Source organism: Cavia porcellus, unplaced genomic scaffold, assembly GCF_034190915.1.
Source record: "Cavia porcellus strain 051 isolate PalLab524CR breed Dunkin Hartley unplaced genomic scaffold, mCavPor4.1 scaffold_17, whole genome shotgun sequence".
In the NCBI taxonomy this organism is placed as follows: Eukaryota; Metazoa; Chordata; class Mammalia; order Rodentia; family Caviidae; genus Cavia; species Cavia porcellus.
In genome coordinates, this window is record NW_026947500.1 from 11,066,456 (window position 1) to 11,093,634 (window position 27,179).

Below are 27,179 nucleotides of genomic sequence, written 5' to 3' on the forward strand. Positions count from 1 at the left end.
AGTAAAGAAAGAGAGATTGATCATAGGTAGAGGTGGAAAATAACTGAAGGAGACAAATCTGAAAAGATGGAAGAGAACTAGGTCTTAAGGAAAATGAAGGGAAAGATCGTAGAGGGAAGCAGGACTATGTGTTCCATGAGGAAAAACAATAAATATGAGAACAAATGCCAGTAGGTGTACAGATCTGAGCAAAAAGCAGGACTACCAGTCAAGGAACAGGAAGCTATGGAAGTTTGAAAAGAGCAATAAATATGAATTAATTGTTTCCAGGAGAGAGAAATTGAACTCACTGGGGAACTGTGGGTGGTGGTTTAGTGCCACTGGAAACTTACAGTCATTCTTTAAATTGAAACCGGTGAGTCAGCCTTTGTGATTTTCCTCAGTAAAGTTTCTACTCCACACAGGAGGAGAAAAAATGAGTTGTTTTCCCCCAAAGTTGGGGTTTAGTCAGATAAGGATGGTGAATTGAAAACTAAGCAAAGGAACTAGAGGTGTCTCCAAAGGTTGGCTTATAATGCAACTCAGTGGAATCAACTTAGGTATAAGGAGAGAAACAGACAAAGTGAAGCAAGAGGTTTATAGATAGTCAAAAGGGGCAGTATCGTTGCACTGAAGGATTCAGAAATATTTTTTTAAAAAGTCACAGAGAGGGGCTGGGGATTTAGCTCAGCAGTATAAGCGCCTGCCTTGCAAGCAGGCAGTCGTGAGTTCAATCCCCAGTACCGATAAAAAGGAAAAAGACAAAAAAAAGTCACAGAGAATCCTATTATACTGAATTTGGCTGACTGTGAGATGCTACTTGAAATGAAGATTTTTGAAGTGATACTGATTCTGGCAATGATACAACTCATAGTATGGCTATGGAGAAAATGATGGAGGGGAGGAGAGAGATTAGATCGTGTCTTTTGAACCTCGGATTTTCCTGGAAGAGAATGCTACCCAACACAGCACTGGGAGTTGCAGAACAAATATTCAGTGTGGAAGTAGACACGTATGGGTCGTGTTACACTTCTGCCATTTACAAGTGACGGGACTTGGAACACTCTTCAGTGTCTCAGTTTCATTATTTGAAAAAACGGGAATTAGAAAAGCTAAGTTGATAGTCACAAAGTTATGCTTATTTTCAGTTAGAGTAATGTATATATTCTTCATTCTAAAGTGAGAAACAACTGTAAAATGCAAGCCATGATAACGGTCGCTCATAGGTCAGGAAATCAAGGCTCAGGAGAACCAAGTGATCAAGGTTAAATAGCAAATGAAGGACCCAGAATTAAACCCCTATTATTTGATTTATAGCCAGTACTCTCCTGATCACACAATTTGTCGTTTTGCTAAACACAACACCTACATCCTATTTGTTAAAAACAAACGACTGCATATTCTGATATTTGTGCAAATTAACTCACTGCAACAATGAGTATAATGACATACTCAAATTATAAACCATAATTTTCAGTTTCTTATTTTAACGAGAAAAAATAAAAATTTCAAAACAAGATAATAGGCAATAATGGTTAATATATTGCATATTGTTAACTTTAAATTATTTACTCAGAGCACAAGATTTAGGCATCTAATAATATCTAATAATAATCAAACTATTTACACAACCCTTCTTTTCAATGAACTAAGAGAAATTAGTAGTATAACTATCTTAACTGCCATATATATATATATATATATATATATATATATATATATATTGCTTTTTTTCTTTTCTCCTTTCCCTTATTCCAGTTTCTTCTTCCTTTTGAATAGTTTGTTCCCACTTTATATAATATCTATTGTGCATCTTGGATCATTTACTTTTTCTGCTTCTCACACTCGGGAGACAATACAAAGTTTGCATGTGTCTGTCTAGTTTATTTCACTTATGAATATGGTCTTGAGTTGAATCCATTTACTTATAAAAGTGTCCAGTTTATCCTACTTTATGGCTGAGTAGTACTCCACTGTACAAAAAGATCGTATCTTTTTTATCCATTTCTCAGTTGATCGGCATTTGGGCTGATTCAAAGATCTGACTATTACAACTTGTGTTGTTATAAACAGGAGTGCACATATATCACTGAATACTGCAGTTCTTGATTATTAGAACTATATATATGTGTGTGTGTGTCTTGTAATCAAATATCTTGCTGCTTTTTTCTTTTCTTTTTAAAAATTATTTTAGATAATTTAGTTTCTTAGCCATTTTGTGTACATTTGAAATAATCCTAACTTCAACATCTCTTTTTTTATTTTCAAAAAAAGAAAAAGATAGAAATGATACATAATTTCAAAAAATAGTATGAAATTAACACTAGTTAATATATTGCATATGGTTACCTTAGAAATAGTTTTTCGGGTTATAAGATTTTGGCACAAAAAATGATCAAACAATAGTGCACATATAGCGCTATAGCATGTCATTTCTAATTTTTCTGGGAAAATACCCAGAAGGGGACTAGCTGGATTGAATGGAACCTCCAATCCTAGATTTTAAGGAATCTCCACACTCATTTCCACAGTGGCTGTACCAGTGTACACTCCTACCAACAGTGGAGAAGCATTTCTTTTTCCTCACAACCCCACCAACATTTATTGTCAGTTGATTCCTTGACGGCAGCCATTCTTTCTGGAGCAAAATGGAATCTCAGTGTTGTTTTAATTTGCATTTCTCAAATGACAAGTGAGGTTGAACATTTCTTCATGTATTTATCTGCCATTTGTATTTCTTGATCTGAAAAATGTGTGTTCATCTCAGATGCCCATTTTTGGATTGCATCTTTGAATTTGATGTGTCTGACGGTTTTCTTGGTATGTTCTAGATATAAATCCTCTGTCTGCAGGACAGCTGGCTTGACATCTCTTCTTTATTGTCTATGTGTTTCTCTATTTATTAGCTCTTTGATTTCTCTCCACACCATTGTGTGATTTTAGTGTACAGTTCTTGTGCATGTTAGATTTATATCTAAATTGCTTAATGCTTTTTTTTAGTGATTACAAATAATATTGTCTTTCAAATTTTGCATTTCACAGGTTCATTATCACTGTTTAATATGTAACTGATTCTTATGTGTTGCATTTGTATTCTGTGACCTTGCTGAACTCATTAATTCTTGAAGGTCTTTAGGGCAGCTTCTTTGAGATTGTCTAGGCATGCAGTTATGTCATCTACAAGCTCTGTGTTTTTATTTCTTTACTTGTCGAGTGCCCTGGATAGCACTCCCAGGGCTATTTTTGACACTGAGTAGGAATTTTTAATGAATTGTTACAAGAAACAGACATCCTTAATGCCCTACCATCACTACCCAGGGCTGATCAGACCCTCGGTTGCCTACAGCGAGGAATAAAGAAGACAGAGAAATTTGCGGGTTCACAGGAGACCAGAGGTCAGTGCCATAAATTGGGCAAAGACAAACACTCTTCAGCTGTCCTGTTTTTATTAGCCAGTGAGAAGCACAAGGGGAGGGAGAGCATATTTTTTCTGAAACAAGGACTGCAGGAAGAAGGAGGTGAGAGAATGAAGAACAAGTTTTGCATCACAAAGGAAACAAGTTAAGACCCTTTCCCATACCTTGGTACTTGCTTTCTTTGCATCATCCTCAGCAAACCTTACCTTGCCTCAGCATCCTCCCCAGCCAGGAAGCCTGCAGCCCTCTCAAAAATCCTCCCTGTTCCTGAAGCAACTCAGCATCTGCCTAGTGACTGCGGGGCCAGCAGTTTGGCCTCCACCAATCTATCACATAGCCTGGTCCCCAACACATCACCATATATTACTTTCTTGGGTCAGTGAATAAGGATTAGGACAACTAATTATTTTGAGTATTAATTCCCAGTGCAAATCCTCTTAAAACTGGAATGATTGAAAGAGCAATCCCCATTATGCACACTAGGAGTTTTTATGTCTGCATTGCTCAGAGTGACACGAATATACAGAAACTAAATTTGACCAATATTGTAAAATCTCCCTCCCAACCCAGAGCACTGTGTTTACCATAAGAGAAAACAGAAGAAGCAAAAGGTATTTAAGTAGTTCTTTAGCTCACGCAGATAACTGAACCAATCCAAAGAAACTGTTATACTTTGTGTGGCCTTATGAAAATCAATCAAAGAGAACAATAAAATAAATTTAGAACAGCAAGAAAAATGAATAGCATAATTTATCGCTTTTCTTTCACGTCTCAAATGAATAATGTAGTATGGGAACTCTGACTAAATTACAGTGCGAACACATTTAACCTAAATTGTGCCCTACTGCTCACAGATTGCACTTCACTAATCAGGTAATTGGGATTGTGTCTTCCTGTAAAACAGGCACGAAAAAGAGTCATGCCAGTGTGTGAGGCTAGGGACAAATTCTTTTTCCCTGAAGGGCACTGTTGAGTCTCCTCTGTACTCCATGCAAGTGTCCACTACCACCGCCCGACTGTGCCTGCCCACCTTTAACACACAGCTGAGCAATTGAGAGGAGACATCACAGCTTTGCTCATTTTCTCTCGTACAAAATAAAACTACCTCCTGTTTCTTGTTGGACTTTCACATTCTACCTTCTTTATTTTTCTAAAGTGAGTCCCAGAGGAGATAAGAAAAGGGCTTTTACTTCAGTAAATACGGTTTACCTTGCCTGCACAGCCCATCTCCAGTTCTCCCCCACTCAATCTACCTCTGCAGCAGACACCAGAATCCAGCTTCTTATCAGCTCTGCTACACGTGTGTGCACAAGCACATGTGTGAATGTGTATGCGTATTCTCATGCATGTGTGAGTTTGGGAAAACAAGGATGAACTGCTATTTGTTCTTGTTCTATACAAGGTGACTTTTTAATCACGTATGTTTTTAACCATCTGTCAGAACACCTTAAAAACTTTTAACTCCAGATCTTCTTGTTCTGCATTTAGCCCTGAATCCCATCTCTATTTTCCTCCTGTTTAATTAATGCCTTTTCTCCTATTTCTGCTTGAGAAGGTGATGTTTATACAACATGGATTATCCTATGTAATGCCAAATAAAAACATAAAGTTTCCAAACAGTATTATGCTATTCATATAATTTTTCTACCCCAAGTACTATGTTTTAGAGCTTATCTTACCCTGTTTCTTTCTACTTCTTTCCTCCTTAATCTATGATCTTTTTGCTTCAATACACAATTTCTGCAATACACCTAATGTTTTTGAAACGCCTTACACCTACCTTTACCTCCACTGCTCTCTTGCTTGTCCGAATCTAAGTACAAAGATTCATCTCAAATCCCACCTTCTATAAAGGATTCTTTCAGAAAAAGAAAAGACAGCTCCCATTTTCAAATTCCTATCACAAATAATTTTTATATATGTAATTTTTATATATGTAATAATTTTTATATATGTAATTCGGTGATTAGTCCAACTCTGCCTTGTGAAAATTGCATAATTTATACCAAATTACTGTTTCATTTTCATATTTTGTTATTTAACTTTGTGTATCTCTCAGTCATGTATCTCTAGTCATGTATCACAGCTAGATTTTAAATGTTTTAAGAGATGACACCATAGTAACTAGCAATATCACTTTCCATAATTTGTTGAGTATTTGTACAACTGTAACTTTGACTTGATGAGTGAGATTTAATATATCAGATATTATGCCAAATAAAAGTATAGATGTTTTGAAAGGAATATTAAGCTATTGTTATAATTTGTTGAGTAACTGAAGAATCTACAAACCCTAAAATTCCCAATTCTACTCCTAGGTCTTCACCCTAAAGAAACGTGTAGCCACCACAATGACCAAGGCAACAATAAATCAGTGCTATTTTTCTTGTGGTAAAAAATTAGAAATAATCTGAAACAGTTGCTTTCAAGGTATCCAGTGGGTTGGCTTATAGGGGACTTTGAAAGTGTTTGGGCATATTTTTGATTATCACAATTAGTGTTGCTAGTATCTATCTGGTATGTAAAAGTCAGAGATGAAGCTAAACATCCTACTATGCCCAGGACAATCCCCAAAACAAATAATTAGCTCGCATAAAATGCCAATAGTGCTGAGATTGAGGGAGACTGATCTAAATATTCAGAGGCAGACAAACAAGTAATTGTACTATATCCACTTAAAAATAGCATTAATATGAATTAACCAATATTTATCAAAATAGATCTTTAAAAGATAACATTTAGTGAGAAAAGAATGTAACAAAATAATAGATGAAATATATGTATATATTATATATGTAAAAGCATGTTATATATGGAAAATAAATGGAAAAGATGTATTTTGAATAAGCAATTTTCAGATATTTCAAGGATAGGGTAAAGAATAACGGACCTAGGGAAAATAACATGGTAGATGTCAACCTTTTACATGTTTTTATATTTACAAAATCAATCAATATTTACCAATCAATATTCCCTGAAACCTAAACAAATCTAGTCCAACTTGTGCCTAGTGTTAGCAAGATGTTGTTACACAAAAATACAAATTGAAGCTCTTGAAATACAATTATATGTGTAAAACTCTGGAAGAATGTCAAAGGTAGAAGTTCACACAAGGAGCCAGTACCTTACCATCCTCTTAACGATCTGCAACCATTGCAGGTGAGGCTAGAAATTAGGTGGTAAGATTTATCATCAGGTGCTCAGCTATGACCACTGATCCCCTTCCAATTTGTATGCATTTTTACCCACAATATCTGCTTTAAGATCAACCTAACAACTATGACCAAACACTGAGGTTATACAAAGGTTGTTCCTCTTCCTTTTGAGGTAGAGTACTCCCTGTGCCTACACACACACTCTCTGTTAGGTCAACCCATTGTCCAGTGGACAGCACTTTCTTCAAGACTCTTTCCCTTTGTTCTGGTCATTTACAGCTCCATGGGCAGCTCCTCTAAACTCTTTTCTCCAATCTCTGCACTGCTTCTGTTAATGAGCTCCTACCTGGTCTTACTTCTCTATGGACCCCATAAGACTGAGCTCCTCACATTCCTCCAAGCCCAGGACCTCCACCTTTATAGTTTCCATCTCACACATTGCAGCACCCTCAAACTTTGAAAGCCCAAAAATCTTCAGAGCAGTTTGGAGATCACACACTATACTCTAAATGGTGATCTTAAATCACATAAATGGTTTGGGGGAAATGTGTATTCAGTATGTTTTTGCTTTCTGTAACATATATTTTAAAAAGTGAAACCTGAGAGCATTTTCTTGGCTGGTAGAAAATAGAATGAAATGCCCTGCAGGAAGTATGGATTTTCAAAGATCAAGATGCTTTGCTGTCAGGGTACTCGCTTTGCCATTTCACTTCTCTAAAGGAGCTCTGCGTTTTCTAGGGAGAGGCCACAGCACTTCCTCTTAGGCAGCAGATCTACATTTTCTCCCTATAGGTCCTACTTACCTGTGTCTTAATTTTCTTCCCTTAAACTTAAATCAGAGAGCCACATACTTGTCTCCCAGAGCAAATGAATCACTGAGCCTGACTTACCAACCAGGAGTTTCTAATTTTCATGCATTGCTTTTATTTTTACATGAGAGAAACTGAAAGATAAAGATGTTCAGTGATGCTCTAACACTGAGCAGCAAAAGACAGTAATATGCACTGTTACCCAAAGGGGCTGCGTAACACCCACGCAAAACAAACCCAACAGACACCATATAGTCTGGTTTCACTGACAACCTCATAAACATTCAACTGACCAGCAAGATACTTAGATTTACAAATGTGCCGCTTGCAGTTCAAGATATCTTCCATTTCCCCATGTGACTTTGTTAACCTAATCAATTTAACTTTCCATTCCATGGTGTGTACTGTCTCTCACTTACCTCAAATTCATTAGAACGTCTGATATTTGTTCATTACTTACTCATTAGCGTATGTGTGACGCAAATGTATTTTCCAGTTCACTGAGGGTACTGAAAGCTTGAGCTGCTTAATGAAAGTGCTTTCTAAGATGGTTTGTGGTTTGACTAGTTCTTGCACCAGAACAAGATAAAGCAGGAAAGAAGAGTGACCCTTTGCCGGGAGAAGTGTGGAATCTGACTTAACAGAAGACATTGCGAAGTGGGACAATTTGTGCAAACATGAGGTTCAACATGGAGAGAAATAGTAACTCCTGAGGAGCCATGACAAATCCTATCAGTGGGGTGTCCCACAAGGTAGACAGAACGTTAGAATTACAAATCCACAGTGTGTCTTAATAACAATTCAGACAGGAAGATAAGAAATACAGAAGTATTTTATTTGGTTAAAATGTTGATTCTTCCCAAATTAACCCTAAAACTCAGAGAAATCCTAATCTAAATTCTAAGATTTTAGAATTGACATCATGGGATAGAGTATGATAATTTGATACATACATACAATGTGTAATAATCAAGTCAAAGTAATTAACATTTCCTTGTCCTCAAATCTGTACCATTTCTATGTGCTGGGACGTTTCAGGCTCTTCTAGATGTTTTGAAATATAAGTCATTGGGAACAATAGCCAAACTGCAGTTATCATCTTATATTAAGAAACAGTAGAATCAATTTTTCCACCTAAATGTATTTTGGTAACTATTTTTAAAATGTAAGTGAGTTGAGCTGTTTCTATCATTCATTTGGAAGAAAAATGGTGTTGAATAGTCAAGAATTTTTAGTGAGAAGAAAATGCAATGATGGACTAGTTTACCATATATTAAATAAATGTTCTCTAAAGGTATAGTAATTAAAAATTTTGTTGATGCCAGAATTAGCAAATTATATAAAATAACTAGAGTATCATTAGAAAGAGATTCGCTCACTACAGAGGAATTAAGTCTCTGATTAAGTTAAATAACAGAAATATATTTGTTTATAACTCAGTGTATTACACAAATTATATCTTCATTTAGGACAGTCGGAGAATAAAAAGGATGCTAGAACAATAGTCAAAACTTGGATTGTCTTATGCAATGCCAGAAATATTATTACATGGTTATGGGTAGAATTGTATTTTCATAATTATTCATGCTCTTCATTTTAATCTTAGGGGTGTTCTAAATTGAGCACTAATTTCTATAATCACCTTAATTACAGAGCTTGGTCACCAAGCAAGTATTTAAGGACCAAACTAAAGGCTCTGGGAGACAGTATGACCACAATGAAGTCAGGGTCCAAATGCTCAGATAAAATTGGAAGTTATTATTTATGTTGATCTCTGCAGGTAATTGCAGACAGAAATCGAGACAGACATGAATGCAAGTGTGAAGAGTATCAAATTACCTTGCTATTGAGTACCAAAGTGCTGGTGTGAGGAGGGACTTCCTTCTCAGTCTGGAGTGGTCAGAAGGTGAAGACCAAGTGTGGTGTAGTACAGAGTCCAAGAACAGACAAGACTTACCACAGTTTTCACTTAAGTACTTGTATTTACTTCATAAACATCACAAGGTTTCAGTAAAATGTTTGAGACAGATTGACTATTATTTTTAGCAACACAAAAAAAAAAACCAAACAGCTATAAAATGATTCTAGAAGGAAAAAAACACTCAAAGTCAAGTCAGACAAGGTTTTTGAAAGTGTTGTAGAAGGCTGCCAAGCACTCTGATAGTGCCGTAATCACCAAAATTACATAAGACATTACGGTCAGACACTTTACATGCATTATATCATTTAATGACAGCCATCACTCAAGTAGCTCCAACTAACAGAGGGAGCAGAGACTCCAGGAAAGACACCTTACACCATTACTAAATGTCAGAGTGAGAACCTCTATCTGTGTAACTCTGGGGCTTTTTGGCTTATTGACAACAGAATTGCTCTGGGTAAGTACATCAAGATCTTGCAGGCACAGAATAGTCTAATAGATATTCTGGGGAAAAATCTTTGCGTGAAATTCACTCAGTTATGCTTTTATTTTAGGAGCATCAATATCATTAAATTATGATTATCTGTTTATTCATTACAGAGAAACAGTATTCTTAGAAACATCCTGCTTAATTTTCATTTTTATTGGTACATGTTTGCAATGCATAATGACTACATTGCTTATGGGGAGCTGACACACACACACATAGTACATCTTTATCCTTTTCATCCCTCTCCCTCCAGCTCCTGGTTCCTCTCCCTTCCACAAAAGATATAGCTCCCTGTTCCCTATTATCTATCTTTTATTCTAATCTTTATTTATATTTTGGGATATTCATGCTGAAACAACTTCATGATACTTAAATTGTGTGTCTAATTTATCTCACTTAACATCATGGTCTCAAGGTGGATCCATTTTCCTACAAATAACTCAAGTTTACCTTTCTTTATGACAGACTGACACCATGCTGTATATAAATGCCATATTTTCTTTACTCACTCATCCACTGATGGACTTACAGGCCACTTCTAAGACTCAGCTGTTAGGAGTATCAAATTCTCCTCCTAGCTGTCTTCTTAAAAGTGTTAAACTGGTCAACCATTGTGGAAATCGGTAGGGACAGTTCTCAAAATACTAGGCTTGGCAGTCCCATTCAATCCAGCTATTCATTCCCCTTCTGGCTATTTTCCTAGAAGAACTGAAAATATCATCCCATAGTGGTCTATGTGGACCCATGTTTTCGTCCCATGCACAATTTGTAATAGCTGAATCTTGGAAACAACCCAAATGCCTATAAACTACAAAATGGATTTTAAAAATTATGATATTTTTACACAGTGGAATACTACTCAGCTATAAAGGATAAACTTGAAGGCTTTTATAGGTAAATGGATGCATTTTGAAATCATATTCACAAGTGAAATAAATCAGACTCACATGTAAATATTGTATTATCTCCCTGGTGTAAAAATCTGAAAGAGTAAATAATATCCAAAATGTACAATAGTTACTATGAAAGGGAATAGGAAAGTAATTGTTCAAAAGGAAAGAACATCTGGGATAGAGGAAAGGAGAAAAGAAAGAAAAGATTTTTCATCTGTACATATAAGCATATATATGTATTATATATACATACATACAAGATACTACTAATCTCTATTAGTTCAAGAAAGAACAGTTTGTGCTTTTGTTGTTTGATTGATCATTTTCTTCATGTGTTTATCTTGTAATGTAAACAACTACTTTGAAGATAACAGTATACTATATATTAGCCAGTGTTAATGTCCTATTATTTTGTTTTGAAATTCTATATCATTTTATTATTTTTCTGTTTTTAAAATTTTTTAAAGTGTTAAAGACATTATATCACATTGGTACACTTTTGACTACTTTTTTTTTCATTTACCCTACAAACTCTCAACAAATCCTATCAATCCTCCCTTCAAAATACAGCCAGCATCGCTGCTACCTTCCAGCCCCTCTTGCCCACCACCTCTTGTCTTGATGGTTTCTACTATCTCAGAATAGGACTCCCTGAAGCAGGGAGTCCCCCACTTTGCTTTCTCTCCACCATCTTTTCTCAACCCATTGGCCAGGGGGGACTCCATAGCATCTACACTGATCGGGTTCATTATGCTCAGGTCCTTACAATGCCTCTCATCTCACTGTAAGCAGAAGTCCTGACCATGCCTACAGTCCTTCCAGGACTCAGCTTTCTGCCAGCTCTCTAGTCCCCTCCATTACTTTCCATGCCATTCACTCGATATCAGATACATGAGCCTCTTGCTGTCCTTCAAAAATAATAAGCAATCACCACCTCAGTCTTCAGATTGCTATTCTCCTGCTGAGGAATGTGGAATCCTTTACTTCCTTATCTGACAGAGAAATCCTCCCTACTTCTCTGTGGCTAAATCCTGTGCTTCCTTTGGGTCTTTACCTGACTTCAATAACCTCACATTTCCAAGGTCGGACAACAGTTTCAGAAAGAGAGGAAATCGGGGTTGTTACCTATTCCATGAAATGTGTGTTACTTATTCCGCATGGGTAAAGGGGCAGCCTTGAGTGGGCCAAAAGCACCTCAGGGTCCCAGGCACGTTGCTGCCAGATCACCCCATCATGGCTGTTCTTGTCTGTGCAGGAAAAGGAACAAGCAAGAAAGGCCTATAGTCCTCCCTTTCTTCCTCCTTTACTCCAACCACACAAATCCTGCATTCCTAATTGTAATGTGTACTAAATGTATTTCCAGTACTGTTCTCTCATTGCTTTCTCACTGTCAATACGATCTATGTGTATTTGCATAAAGGATTATTTCTTTACAGCAGTAAGTGCTCAGTAATTCCAGGTTTGACTTTCTCTCTTTCAGAATCTGAGTCCAGGATAATAAATAGGCTTTGCCCCTTTTGTTCAGTCAAATGTACTTTTAACAGAAGGAGGCATTTATTACTCAGGATGTGATCATTACTGGAATGTTACAAGGCAACTGTGCATGTCTTAGAAATTACAAGACATGCATGTTTATTGCTTCTTCCTCCCCCATCTTTCCACTCACTCAGATTTCAGATCAATGTTCCTTGTTGGGACTCTGGGAATTTGCCAAGGTCTTTCTTCCAAAGCTTTATGATATCTCATTTTCTCTTGCTGAAATACTTACCAAGCTGCATGAGGCTGTTCTCCATTCACCAGTTTTCATTTACAGACAGAAAGCTATTACATCGTTACTTCAGCCACAGACCAAATGTTCACTGTGTTCTTATTCAAAACACTCAAAGTTATTTCGATGCAGAATTTTTGGCTTCCATTAGTGTCTTAACCTGTCCAGGATGCTATAACAAAATGCCACAGGGTGGGTAATATGCTGAGATGAGAAATTTGTTTTTTCACAGTCCTGGAGGTTGGTAAGTCCAAGATCAAGGTGATGGCATACTCTCACAGTGATATCCTCACATGGTAGCAGAGAGAAGCTCCTGAAAGGCCAAATGCTTGTGAAGTCCCTTTTATAAAGGTCTTAGTTCCAGTGAGGAAAGTTCCACTCTTATGACTTAGAAACCCTCAAGACTCCACCTCTTAATATTATCGCATTCTGGAGTGGATTTCAACACATGATTGTTTGGGAGCACTCAGATTATAGCAATTATGCAGCTAGATTTAATTTGTGCCCTTTCTTCATCCTGAGCCTCAAGATGACATAGGGTGAAAGATCTATAGACTATTTTCTACATTCAAGATCTCTGCTCCATATATTACCTTGTTTTTATCTCACCTAGTCTTAAGAAATCTGTTAAATCTAGGGCAGATAAGAAAAGGTTGAGAGTTCAAGGAATCAAATGGTCTAAGGCATGGGTTCTATGCCAAGTTGTACAGAGAGGGGTCATGCTCCATTGTGCAGGACGGAGTCCGCCGCCTCCACTGATATTCCAGAAGAGGTATGGGCATTCCACCCAGACCTGTGCACGGAGCCAGGAGAGGCACTAAGGAATCCAGCCCTGGACTACACTGGAGACAGCAGTGGTAGGCTCAGGAAGTGCATCTAGGTATAAGACTTTCCCTCTCCATTCAAAGTTGAAATGACATTACACTCCTTCCTATCCCTACTGTCACTGACAATAAATCAAAAGTGAGCACAGGAGAAATGAGCTCAAAACTAGACCAACAACTTAAATGTCATTTATAAACCTAGTTCAATTCTAAAGATAAACCGTATGTTCTATCTAGCTTCCCACTTTTTCCCTTTCATCTGAGTTCTGCTTAGAAGCTCCTCTGTAATACAAGAAAAGATTTCTAAAACCTGTGCATCTTCTAGAACCATCTTTGCACAAATGTGGGTATAGAACTATCAGAACCAGGTTCACTTTTCTTTATGCCATGTGATAGTCACAGGCTGATTCTTGAAGTGCATCCAAGTTTAGAGACATATGGCCTTTGACTTTCTGGAGCAAAAGTAAATATATAGTTCACATGAAAATTGCCACCAGTTTACCAATTAATGTTGTCAATTCACCAAATATATAGTTGTATTTAAGACTTTCCATATTCCTGATACTATCTGAAAATATATGTGAAGTATATGATACCTACTCTGTATTTTATAACAAATATTATATAAATGAATGCATCAGTAAGTTAAAAGCCCACAAAAACTTTTTAAATGATTTAAATGGCTTTTTAAAAGAGGATATTAAGTGAAATGACCTACACCTTATATTCTAGATAAAATAGACATCTATCATTTTTACACTAAAAATATTAAATTCTTAAAAATGAAATGTTTTTCCTTGAAAGATAATCACTTACAATCATCACACATCAAACATCACACATCAATGTTTGGGGGACGCTTTGATATCATGAATATGGCTCTTGTAAAACATGCTTTTTTCTATGTAAATACAAACTAGTTTACAGTTGATGAGGCAATAAAGAAAATCAGAGTTATCTTGCTTGAGTTTTGACACAGAACGACTTCAAGGACAACTTAGGGACTTTGTCCTCTGAGATTCCCAAGAACAGAAGCCAAACTCTAGCATGCTACCTCTACCTGGAGGAAGACCACCATTTATCAGACTGATTTAAGTTCATTGGTCTCCTTTCACTACTAATCTCCAAGTCATCTATTAACTGATACTTCTCATTGTTCTATTGTAAGGGCCCCTTTCATTCTCAACCCACTCTCATAATTTCTTTTAAAGTTCTTCCATTTGAAAATCAATATCTATAGCCTTGATCCTTTTTTCAGAGTCCCCATATGTGTTGATACCTTTCCTTCAGCGTTTTCTTTATCCTCCCCATGTACTTCTCATCACCACTTCCACCCAACCTCTGTTCCAAAACACCTGTTTCAATATATTCCCCGTGCTGGTTAGTGATGCTGCTGTAAACTTCCTAACAAGAAAGCTGGGAATCATTTCTAATTCTCTTCATTATCTGCGTTTCCTTTAATCCAGGGGTCACCATGTCCCGACCGTACATCTTCAAACCTCGCCTAGATCATTCTTTTTCTTTTTTCTGTTTTTAATTTTAAAGAGAAAAATAAAAACAGAAAAATCAAGAAGAAAACAAATCCAAAAGCAAAACGACAACAACAACAAAGAACAACTGTAGCTATATAGGTTTTCAAAACAAAATGATAGGAATTTAACAATGGTTCTAATGTTGCATATTGTTATCTTCAAAATAGTTGTTCAGGTTACCAGATACAGGGATAAAATAAAACAGTACAATGGTACAAAACATTGGTTAACAAAAATGAAACAGAAGGAAATCTCCCACAATTGCTATAACGCATATTGTTATCCTCCAAATAGATCCTCAGACTACCAACTTTACACCTGCAAAGTCAATCAAATGATACAAGCATTAAGGTTGTTTGTTTGTTTTACTCCAGTTGCTATCATGTTAGCCTGACTTCCTCTGAATCAGCCCATTGCTTACCGGAGTGGGGAGAGGCTGCTCTTCTTGTCTCCTGTGCATCTGTGCAGTCTGTGCACCAGCTGGCTCACGGGAAGGCGTGGTTTCGCTTTTTGAATCTCTTTGTGTTCTTCATAGAAGGTGCCTCTGGCTCACAGGAAGGGCAGATTTCCTCATTCTTTTTCATCTTATCCCTGTGCAATCTTGTTTGGACTACTGCTATTGCCATCTAATTCCCTGTTTATAGTTTCATTTTTATCTAATTTATCCCTAACACTGCCTTCAGAGTAGTATCTCAAATATACATACATGTGCATATGGCTTAGTTCTTTGTCTTAAAATGTGGCACCTCTACAACATGAAACCTAATTAGTGCATGAGGTATGATGATATATGCCTATAATTCCAGCTATTTGGAAGGCTGAGGCAGAAGGGTTTTTAAGCCTCAGAGTTCAAATCCAGCAAGACTTTATTTCAATAAAGTAAAATAAAAAGATTGAAGAATAAAATTTAAAATAATAATCCATAATTAAACTCAATTTTCCTCAAGTTAAAACCTAGGCCCTCTGCATGGCCTATTGAAGAACAAGTATGAAATTTCAGGAGCTGACTCTTGACCTCCAGGTATAAGTGGCAATTAAAGTTACTCGAATATATACAGCACCATTAAATGGTAAATGTTATTGTGTCCATGATAATGATATGGCAGGAGTAATAGCAAGCCGAGAGCATGGAGGTAATGAGAATATAGATCCTGGCATGTGAAGAAAGGTTGGAGTAATACGCAGCCTATAGTGAAAAATGGTTGCCAAGGTGTTAGAACTGTTCTAAGACATCTGGGAAAAGATCCAGAGTGCAGTACCAGGAGCCATCATGGAACTCTAGGGAGGCAGATTCACTTTCCATCAAGTAGAATGACTAACATGAAAAGAATGGTCGCTGGAGAAAACAGGTTCCCATCACTACAAGTATTTAATCAATAACTGAATAACATCATTTAGCCTATTCCACAGGGATTGGATTGAAGCAACAAATGTAGGGGACAACAGTGGATTCTTACAAATCTCAGAGTACAAAGAACTTAATAGGCACTTAATATGCATGTAGATATTTATAGTAACTGATTAATTTGGGTAAATTCTATAAAACATAAATATTTGTATCACCAGCTTAGGTTAATTTGTCATCTCATCTCTCTGAAAAGAACCTTTTTATCTAGTGATGAGTAGATTCTAAAATTGAGGATATACCACATCCTCCAAAAGAAATCACTGGCTCCAGGACTCACAATGGACTAGGAAAATTCTAGCCCAATGCCCTCAGGTGGCTGCTATCCCTGGCAATTGCAGCTGCACATCCTTTTATTTCTTATAGAACTTCACTGAAGAACACGATGATCATTTTCCTCCTATACAATTTGCTTGCACTGCTTTTTTTCCATTCATTAGAATGTTTTGAAGGTAATATGGGAAAAGAAGTATGAGAGGTACCTTATTTTGATCTTAAATATCAGTTTACATAAGGTGAGAAAAATCAGAAACAAAGAAACGAGTTCATCTTTTGACCTTAACATAATGAAGCTTTGAGGTAAATCCATTTTTAAAAAAAGTTGCTCGGTTCAATTCCTTCTATGTCCCAATAATAATTCTAACTAAAAGTTGCCAGGCTTCATTGGCAACTTAAAGCCACATGATCAATAAATGAGAAAACATTTATATCTGCTGACCAAAAGTCATTCTCTTTTGTGTTACAAAAAATAACACACACACACACACACACACACACACACACACACACACACCACAATCACTATAGATGGAATGCATTTGCCTTCCATTCTATGCCCAGCCCCTTTGTCCCCCACTCCAGACTCTCCCTGTCTCACAGAGCCAAGCATGATTCAAATCTTAGAGACAGGGAAAGTTAGCATGTCATTCTCCATGGTCTGGAGCCACTTTCACCCCCAGAGAACACACAGGACTTTGAATCTGAATATGATCCTTGATGTTAGAGTTTGTATGTGCACTTCATGCTTTGACCTAAATTTGTCCATCCATCCCAGTCTAGTTTCTCATTGTAGCTCTGGTACCCTCAAACCCAATTCCTGAGACCACACCAGATAGTCCCTCATCTTCACAAGAGAAGTGTTCTCATTTATCCATTCAGTCAGCAGTTTTCAGTGGGAGCACCAAGATACACTGTGCTGTGATGCACAACATTAAAGCTGGTGCATAACTGGGAGCCTGTGCCTCAGCCTGACTTTCCAGATCAGGAAAAACCTTGGAGGGGAAGGCAAAGATGTGTCATGAAGGAGAAGGATTAAGAATCCCTGCTTTAAAAACAAGTCTCATCCTGTACTACTCAATCTCTCCCAGACCTGGTTTTCACAGCTGCTCACACCTCCTGCTACTCAACATGGAGCCTCCACTTCAAATGGCTCCAACATCCCACCCAGCTGCCACAAAATACTGAATCCAGTGAACCTACTCAAGTGGCTCTCCCAGAATTCTTCCTGATATTCTTTCTGGGCTACCAATTTCCACTTCCTCTAGGAAACCTCCCCTTAACTTCACATCTATGATTCCCTCCTTGAAGTCAAGCACTGTAAAACTGTTCTTAGGTATATCTACCAATAATAGGAATCCATCAAAGAACATAAGTGAAAACGTAAACTGATTAGATGTATACTTTAGAAAAGTAATCATAGAAGAATTGCAGTAAGACAGATAAAGATTAACGCAGGAGAGAACAAGACTTTTTTTCCTTTATAGACTACAAAATGGGATCTAAATTAAGTCCATATGCTATAATTGGTCAACATGCCTTTTAAATCACATTATTATATAGATTCTATCTCTTATTTATTTATTTATTTATTTATTTATTAACTCACAACCTCATACTTGCCAGGCAAGCGCTTATGCCACTGAGCTAAATCCTCAGCCCTATAGATTCTATTTCTATGTTATCTTTGCAATTTACTTATTAAACATTTCAGATTTTAAGATCTCAATTTGATGATTATATGTCCAATATTTTATAACATGTTCCTTTGGTTTCTTTACTTTCTATAAGTTGTCCATTGGATCTAGGGAGTTGACTACATTCCGGTTGGGATACTTTTGGAAAGACTAATTCATCACTGATATTGTGGGGTCTCTTTGTCTTTTTTGATGTAACAATCTCTAATAACGAAAGTCTATGTACAGTAATTGACTTAGATTCCAAAATGATATTACTTTAATTATATTATCCCATCATCAACAGAAGAAATTGTTTAATAAAAAACTCTACTTCACCAAATATTTAGCTTCTCAGTAATTATTTAATATAAAAAAGATAAATGATAGATTCCTTCCCTATGTTTACCAATTTCAATGTAATATATTAGTTGTATACATCTTTTAATGGTGACTAGTGTTTTTAAATAACATTCTGAAATAATGAATGAAACATATTTGCTATATTTCCATCCATTTTAGCTATTGTCCTGATCTATACTCTGACTGTCCTGTCTGTCCCATCTTTCAGTTTGCCCTGAGTCCTTTTAAAACAATCCTGACAGTTCTTTAGCAAACTCTATCTGGTATGATTCATTGTGTATATTCCCTTGTCCTAGATCTCCAGCCAGACTACTCTCTAAATAATCTTTACTCCTTTAGGGACAGTATTGGCATCCTCTCCAATGATCTTTTTAAAATTATTTCTCTATGTGTTAAGTTGTAATTTATGCATGATAACTGTGTATATTTGTGGAGCACATTATAATAATTTGACACTTACATTCAGTGTGTAAAGATCAAGTCAAGGCAAGTAGCATTTCCATCTCCTTGAACTTTTATCATTTCCTTGTGCTGGGAAACTTTGAACTCCTTTGTTCTATATTTTATAAAATAAGTAAAGTGCAGTCACCTAGTGCCTATTATCTCACTGTACTTGACACAGCTATGTCAAAATATCCTGCTATAAGGCAGCCAACCACTCGGGAGTTCATGCTAGTAATTCAGGAGATGTGGAATGATAGGTTTTAGCATCAAACTGGCCTGAGCTTGAATTCTAGATCTGCCACTTTAAAAATTGCATGATTTGAGGCAAATTACTTAATCTAAGCCTTAGCAAGACCTCACCCATAAAATGAGTAATAACATATACTTGATAGGGTATTACTTTAATGCATAAAAAAACACAGGTACCATTTTCATGACAAGTACTCAATAAGTGAAAATATTATTTTATATTTATTTTCATTAAATTTTATATAGTTGCAGAAGGCAGAGTCCCAAACAGTCTAAAATACTAACCTTAGTCTACATGATTGTGGAGCTCTTCTGATGCGGTTAATCTACATTGAAATACATTATACAATTAAAGTACACACTGAATTTCAAAGCCTGTTTTTTAAAAAACTGTGTTGTATCATTAATAATTTTTATTTTTATTACATGTTGAAATGATAACGTTGGGGCATATTATTAGACTAATTAGAATCTCCCTGATTTTATTACACTCTTTCTAATGTAACTACAAGAACATTGAACTTACATATGTGGGGGGGGTTTGTTGCTTGTTTGTTTGTTTTTTGTACCAGGAATCAAACTCAGGACCTTGCACTTGCCAGGCAGGCACTAGTGCCACTGAGCTATATCCCCAGTCAACATTTGTGGTTTTATTAGATCATCTCTCAAAGGTTGTTAAGAAAGTAATGCACAGAAGAGTTAGATGACTGATTGCTCACAGTTTGAGAAACAGGGAAGAGAAAGAGACCACCTCTAATTTTCTTGCCTAAAGCTAAACCTCTGTGTACCTAAGTCCCATAAACATAAAGCCACTTTTAATAATGATTCCTTGTAGCAATGAAAGACATGGATAAATCAGAGGAGGCTTTGTCCTGTTGGCACAAAGAAAGAACTAGGTGGTGACTCAGGTGAGGCTAAGAACACCATGTTCAGAATGCTGATTTCTCCAAGAATAAAACTTTATGAACAGGATCAGCAGTCAGTTCCGAGAGATGATTGTGAGAGGCTGTGCAGAAATTTATTAACAGCTTATCTAGTGGGCATCACAGTAAGGCAGAGGAGGGCATCTGAACCATATTTCTCAGGCTCTAAAATGTCACTCTCGTCAATCTACTATAATACCCAAAATCTCCATGATCAGATCACTAACTTCCCTCTAGGAGAGGGCAGAGATTTAACAATTGGATTAGAGAAAAGCCCATGTGGGGTCACATACTAGGGAGCAGGAGAAATAAGAGGGAGCCACTGGATGTAATACAGACCCAAGACACCCACTCTACAGGAACAAGGATCTTCAGAAATCATGTGCAAGGACCAATGAGTGCTTCCATTTTGCCTTCCCATTTGGCGCTTAATCTCCCTTTGTTCAGTGTTACTAGACTTCTCATGAGTGTTATTAAATACTTCACTTAAGAAATCAACAAAACGTAAAAAGAGAAATTATATTTAACCAAAGACAAATTGGAAGTCAGATAAGTCATGGGAACAGAACTTGATTGCAATTTTCCAAAGTAGACCAAAATAAAATTTTTCTGATGGCAGGCACCTTAGAATTACCACTAAATTACTTCATGTTACACACGAGGAATGGGGAGCAAAGGTGCCCCAATTACAAATGAGCTCATGGCAGAGCTAATGTTGTTTCCATGGTCTACTCTTTTTTTCACTCTTTCCTTAATGAAAAATTAATGATCTCATTTATGAATGTTTGCTGAATATATTGAACTGTGTGTACATTTACACAGACTCTGTTCTCTTCCAAATATAATATATATTTAATCTGCTCCAAAGTAGGAGGCACTTAATATTTCCCATATCACAGATACTTTTCATACATTAACTTGCATATTCATATATTAACAAAGATATATATACACATACATGGATATATAGAGCTTGTAATGTTCAGGTTGTGTATAGTATCTGCAGTAATCTGGGTGCAGATATTACATATACCATTACTACATTGTAATATCACAGAGCACATCACATAAATTAGCTCAATCTTCACATTTCTGAGAGATATACACTATCGTGATTGACCTCATTTAACAAAATACAAGACAGAGATAGAAAAGTATTAGAATTTTGTCCAGGGCCCCAAAGACAAGAGCAAAGCCTGGGTTTGAGTCCATTTGTCCATGTTCTTACCATTGTTTGACTTTCCTGTCATTTTCTCACTCCTGCCATATTCTTCCACTGTCCCTCACTCATTCTCACTCATTCCCTCTCTCTCTCTCTCTCTCTCTCTCTCTCTCTCTCTCTCTCTCTCTCTCTGTGTGTGTGTGTGTGTATCTCTCTCTGTCTCTCTGTGTCTCTCTATCTCTCTCTGTCTCTGTCTCTCTGTCTCTCTCTCTCTCTCTCAATTTGATCTGATGAAAAACACAACACTTGAGGAATAAGCAAGCTGACTGTCACCACTATGATTTAGCAGGCATCATTTATTTTATACACATTTTTTTATTTTATATGCATTTGAGGCAGAGATCCGTGTCAGAGTCAGGCAGGTTTGAATTGAAATTCTGACTTCTTAACAGCTGTGTGAACTGGAAATTTTTACTTACTTGTCTGAGTAGGAATATCCTCCCTGGTAAATAGATCTCTCAGAAGACTTACAATCAGTATAAATTAGTTAGGTATGTTAGTTTAGAGAAGTTTCTCACACACTTATGTCAATCATTGTCACTTCCAATTCTTCTTTATAAAGAAATCTTATTACAATTTGATTCCATTGATTCTCAATTGAATAGATGTAAGTGTTAAGCCACAGGCGCTGAGAAGGGATGGATGGTTCCGCATAAATCTGTCACTTGTACCAGTCTAAGAGGCACACGTGAATTACGAGCAGATTTTCTTACACCAGCTGTGTATGTGTGATGCCCAATAGAGAGAAATGCTTAACAATTAAACTAGTTTTAAATGTGTAGCACGGAAGGAATCAAACTAAGCATCAGTTGTGATTATCCACTTGGAAAAGCTCATTATGAAATGAATTGTAGAAGAGTGGACTAACCATGGTAGAAATGTGTTTTCCATTTCTACAAAACTTTTTTGGGGGAAAAGAAACAAATCCAATAGATGGCTTATTGTATGAGAATGGCCAATTTTGGGGGAAAAATCTGCTATTTCCTCCAAATTGGAAAAAAACTAACTTTTACTGAGTGCCTATTTAATGCCATATATTATTTCAAATCATTTACATGGAAATCCTGTATGACATATGTTATTATTTCAATTTTTCTTGATGAAGAAAATAATACTGTGGAATTTAACAAATGTATTTAGGTTACATAATTACTGTATCATAAAGCTGGTATTTTAACCTGAAACTAATTTCAAAGCTCTTTGAACTGAGTTCTGAGGTGCTCATTTCTGTTACATGTTATAACTGTAGATGAGATTCAGATCTTACTTCATTTTTTAGAAGTATGCCTAACAATCTTTAATAAACACACCCATCCACACTTACCTGACCATCATGTCTTGTTCTCTAAGCCATGACTCCCAAGAGGAGTATCACTGTTTTGTTCATTGATATAACCCCAATACCATACTCAATGCTTGCCACCTAGTTGTATCTCCAATGCATATTTGCTGAACAAAGAAATAAGTACTAAATTAATTAAATGAGTAGAATTTTCCACAGTATTCCTTTTGTGGAAGATGAAACTGGGGTAAAGGAATGCTTTGAGTGCAATTATATAATTACTCAGTAACAAAAATGAAAATTAAAATCTCAGAGTCTTTGAATAAAAGTCTATTTCTCTGGGACCCTATGCTCCTCAGAGTAACTTTGTATCTTCTCCTTTTGCATTCTGCAAAATAATTTTATTCTTGCTTTGAAAAAAATAAGTCTTTTGCTGAGTTAAGTGAGCCAAGTCACTAGCAGGCTAAAGGACAGTTTCATCGTTTAACTGCCATGCTCTTGAAGTAGAAGTCAAATGTGTCATGATTGAATAACAGTTGATCTAAGTAACATGTGATAGATGTAATGAGTGACAACCACCCCATCTCCAGCCGGAAGAGTCCATACCTTGTGACTCTGCACTAAAAATCTAGGAAATACTTTGTGTCTCTTATTTGATTTTTCTCAAAGAGGTGATACTATAGCAATTTGCTTCTCCTCTTCACTTCTACAGCTAGGTAGCAAATGGGTCTCACTCTTCTTGTTATCAGTTGGAGGTGATAAATCTTCTTCAGTCTTTTTCTAAGGCATTGTCAAGAGACTGGTCAGTAGCACCTGCTAGTCTTCAAAAATATGTCGACTTTAAAGGATGGATAGAAAAAAAAGAAACCCACAAAAGAAATTGCAAGGATATCTAGGATATGAGAAGAACTAAGGAAGCATGGTCCTCTAGGTAAGGTTGGAAAGCACTCTTAGAAGAAAGAGATGATCAGTGCCAAGAGAGTCATCAAGCTAAAGTTAAGTAAGATGTGGAGGGACAAACAACTATTTGGAAAATCTCTGGGAAATCACACCAAGCAACCTTGGCTTGAGAGAGCAGGTCCAGCAGGACTGAATGTCTTGGTGTCCACAGAATACAGTATTTGCCTGGAATATAGACAGCACTTAATAAATGTTTGGTGAACACATATGCAAATGAATAAATTAAAATGAGGTAAAATGTGTAATTTTAGAAGAAAACATCTCAGTGGTATTTAAAATTGCTCCTAGTAAGTACCAATGTTTTCTAAATTAAATCACCAGTCTAAAATTATCGCCATACATTTGGCTTCTCCCCCAAAAGCCCTGAAGCCAAGAGAACTCAACTCTTAGAGAGGACATTTAATTTGTCATCTGAAAAGATAAAGTCTCACACATTAGAAGCAACCCTAAATTTCTATGCTTAAAGTGACCTTTTAAGTTGCCACTGTGATGTCATTAGTGTTACAATTTTATGCAAGATTTGGCACGTAATTATGTGTTAAATGATTCTGTTGGCTCATTCAATAAAGCAGAGAACATTAGGAGAATCCCATATGTATAGCTCAAGGCCACTGACACAAGCAAACTGCATCCACTTTATACCATCCCTGCTCTGTGGCTCACTGTCCTTGCAGCTGTCACCTTGAAGCCCAGCTCTGAGGGCTGAGAATCTGTGGCAGAGAGTTGCACTTGTAGAACTGCTACGCTCCAGCTGAAGCTTCCAGAGATGAGGTGGGTCTACAGAGGATCCCACCTGTATTAATTGAGAACCTTAGAGATTGTAGTAGTGTTTCTCTCCTTTGTGGCCCATCAGAATTACATGGACAGCCTTTTCAAAATACCAAGACCAGGGACCTACCCCTGAGGTCCGCCTTGGTCTGAGATGAGACCCCACACCAGTGTTTTTGAAAAGTTTTCCCAAATGAGCCTAATCCACATTGAGGCACATCCTTAGATCCCTCTTGCTCAGGATAGTATCATAACTTAGTCCTCATGAAGAAGCATTTCGGATTTTATCATCTCAATATTTTCTCTGTTGCCACCATTACCATAGGACAAAAAAAAAAAAAAAAATCAAAAGTCTCAGTGCACAACTAAAAAGTAACTTAATTGAATTGTTTTTACAAAGAGAAAAAAACCTAATCCACTTGTTTGTTTATTAACAAAGGTAAAAAACAAAAAAAACTAATGTTTAGTTTGTGCTATTACATACCATCATGTATTTTAGGTTCTTGTGTATCTATTATCTCACTAAATCTTCCAAATAATCCCAAAATCCAAGTGGTGTTGTTCCCCAGTTTTACAATGGAGGAAACTAAACCTTAGAGACATTACACTGGCTTGTCCAAAGTCACGCAGTTGGTAGGCAGTGATGCCAGGAGGCAAACAAACAAATGGCTCCATCTGCCGTTCTTTGTCATCTTCCTGTCATCAGATCATGCTGCCTTTTCCTAAAGTAAAACTTTATTGAATGACAATTCATCAGGCAATAGAAACTTTCTGTTCATGCCAATAAAAGGAGCAGAGGGAACATGACAATAGGGAAAAGGAAACAGGACTGAGGAGGGGAAAGAGGAGAAGACATTTGAAGCTCAGGGACAGATCAGGAAGATGGTAACCGTGGCCAGTCATGATGAGCACAGAGCAAGAGGCCAATAACACACCAGCGGGCACACATCACTATAGACACTTAGATGATGCAGACAGCAAACACAACCTCTGTGCTTCTGGTTACCACACTATACAATGGGTGAATAAAGCAGGCGTCTGTCCTGGAGATGCTCCTCGTCTAGCCAGGAAGGCAGATCTGTGCAAAGCCAGGACAAATGGCACCTTACTCTAACAGAAGTACCAGGGAGCAGAGATGAGCACTGATCCTGTGGATAAGAGAAGGCTTTACAGAAGGGAGGACGGCGGTGACTCAGATTGACTCCTTCACCAGGCTGGGAAGGGAGGCAGAGGGCACAGCAGGGGCTGAACCGATGAGGCGGAAACCAGTGAGATTGGAACATGAAAAAGAACCCTTTACAAATTTGACAGAGAAAGAAATTGTCACATTCTTCCTGATCCTTGTTTTCATTCAAGGCTGAGGTTATATCTTTAAGGTTTCTGGGTTTTAGACAATCATAGTCTGTGGTCACACAGTAAAGGTTCTGCAAGATTTGCCCCATTCCTAGATCCTTTAATGGAGTTAAATCAAGGTTGTCTCTCCACTGCCCATGGTTCTGTGTAATCACTTGCATAAAACAGGTCTGCTTCACTCTGGGGTTTTAAACGGAAAAATATAAAAGTCTGGGAAGTTTTGTCTTTGTATCACTTTCCTAATCACAATTCAAATGAAGTGATCCTTGACTTATAAAGTGAGCAAAATTGAGTTAATTGCTTACGAACTTCAATGGGAGCTGCCTTTGAGCTGGAAACGAACCTCCAAACCAGCTTCCACTAACAGGCTGTGAATTCTGGGTGTTTCTTTGAAGCTTGGGAATTCTTTTCAACCTCCACAGACTCTTTAGACTGTTGTCCTTAAAGTAACTTCTTTCTTTCATTTTAATTAACAATGAACCTAGCTGGTTTTAAATAACAGTTTGTCTTTATGAAAGAAAACTGGGATGGCGAAACTCCAAGTCCAGTTATTGGAATAATCTAAGGAGTCATTAAGTCCTTTCCAATATGCTTTAGACAGTTAATTAAAGTGAATGTATCTTTCATCTCGCTTTTTCTATATCACTTTAAAACAACAGAGATAAGGTACAAACACTAAGATGATACACAACCTGAAAAAGTTTCTTAAATATACTGAAATCACTCAACCTTTCTCACTTTAAATTATTTCAAAGCACTTATAACTTCTGTGATGTATTCATTAAATGCTGGCTAATAACCAATAATAGGATAGCACTCAGAAATTTATTGCTTTACCTAGACTTAATTGTACCAGTTTTCTTTGTCTATTCTGTATCTCCAACACTTCAAAGGAATAATTGAAGCAACTGGAGAATTCTAAAAAATTCTGTAACAAAATACCCCCAAAAGTTTACATCAATCACCTTATAATGTAGTAACTTGTCCAACTTAGATTAAATCATTCTTATTTCCAGATGGTTAAATTAATAGGGATGGATTTTATGCCTATGTATTTGATATTTTAAAGATGACTTAAAAGGAACATAAATAGCTTTAAATACCCCGGGTCCAAGTAATTAAAGAGCTACCAGATTCACTTTATAAATCTTTCAATGACTGTCTCAAGAATTTATTCAGGTGGACATTTTCACTCGTCTTTATTCTAGGTGACCACTCAAGGGCATGCAACTGCTCATAGCTATGCTAATTACAAAACCTCTGCTATGTTGCACCTGCTTTGCTCCTTATGTCTCTGACGTGGACTCAAGGGTTATAGAGGGAGAGTTATTCCAAGACCTTTTCCAAGAAAATTCACAATAACTTGCTATGTGCTTAAATTCATTATTCAATTAAACCACAAGAACAGTGGAGGACTCCACTGGTGACTTGTTTCAAAATCTCCACAGTATAGAGATAACTAAGCTCAACA

At 36.8% G+C, this 27,179-nt stretch overlaps 1 protein-coding gene across 1 annotated transcript in view; it reads left to right on the forward strand.

Moving 5' to 3' along the window:
• The window catches only part of Kcnmb2 (potassium calcium-activated channel subfamily M regulatory beta subunit 2), a 248,514-nt gene that overhangs the window by 186,652 nt on the left and 34,683 nt on the right, over nt 1–27,179 (forward strand). The gene's annotated exons all lie outside the window — the stretch shown is intronic.